We start from the raw sequence: 712 nt of genomic DNA on the forward strand, positions 1-712 counted from the left end.
GGGGCACCCCTCACCGTGCCCCCCCGCAGGTCGTGCCGCAGCAAAGTCCTGGGCAGGGCCACCCTCAGCCTGTCCCAGCTCTACCGGGACCGTGACGAGCTCGAGGGTGAGCGGGGTCACCTTGGGGGGTCCCCAGCAGCCAGACCCCCTCCCCACCCCGAGGAGGACCCCAACCCTGAACCCCCTTTTCTCTGCCCCCAGAGGGGACCCCCAGTTTCTTCCCCTCCTTCGGACCCAGCTTCCTGCCCTTCTACGGACCCCGGCCCGACGCTCCCAGGGTACAGAGCAGGTGGTTTTTTGGGGGGGGAAAATGGGGGTTTTTGGGTGGGCAAATGGGGCATTTGTGGGGAAAATGAGGAGCTGTTGGGGCAAACTAAGAATTTTTGAGGGTGATGGGATGTTTGGGGTGAAAAGGGGAAGATAGAGGAGAAAATAGGATATTTAGAGGGAGAAACAGGATGCTTGGGTCTGTCACTCTGGGTTTGGGGAATGGGAAAGGGAATTTCGGATGTTTTCAAGGACAGTGGGACATTTGGGGTGAACACAGGGGGAAGGGAGAACAGGACATTTGAAGGAGGGGAAAAACAGGGAACCATTGGGACAAATGCAGGATTTTTTGGGATGAAAAGGGCACAACCCCACAGAGCCCCTCCTGGTTTGCCAGGACACCGGGCTGGTTTATCGGGGCCGGGTGCTCCTGGAGATCTGCACC

The 712-nt window shown here is 58.8% G+C and overlaps 1 long non-coding RNA gene across 1 annotated transcript; it reads left to right on the top strand.

The window, feature by feature from the left end:
• Nucleotides 1–20: 20 nt before the first annotated feature.
• LOC108446520 lies at nt 21–712 on the top strand. Its single transcript, XR_001861729.1, has 3 exons — nt 21–106; nt 202–278; nt 665–712. It is a non-coding gene; the product is annotated as an uncharacterized LOC108446520 (long non-coding RNA).

This window comes from Corvus brachyrhynchos, unplaced genomic scaffold (assembly GCF_000691975.1).
Source record: "Corvus brachyrhynchos isolate BGI_N302 unplaced genomic scaffold, ASM69197v1 scaffold2605, whole genome shotgun sequence".
In the NCBI taxonomy this organism is placed as follows: domain Eukaryota; kingdom Metazoa; phylum Chordata; class Aves; order Passeriformes; family Corvidae; genus Corvus; species Corvus brachyrhynchos.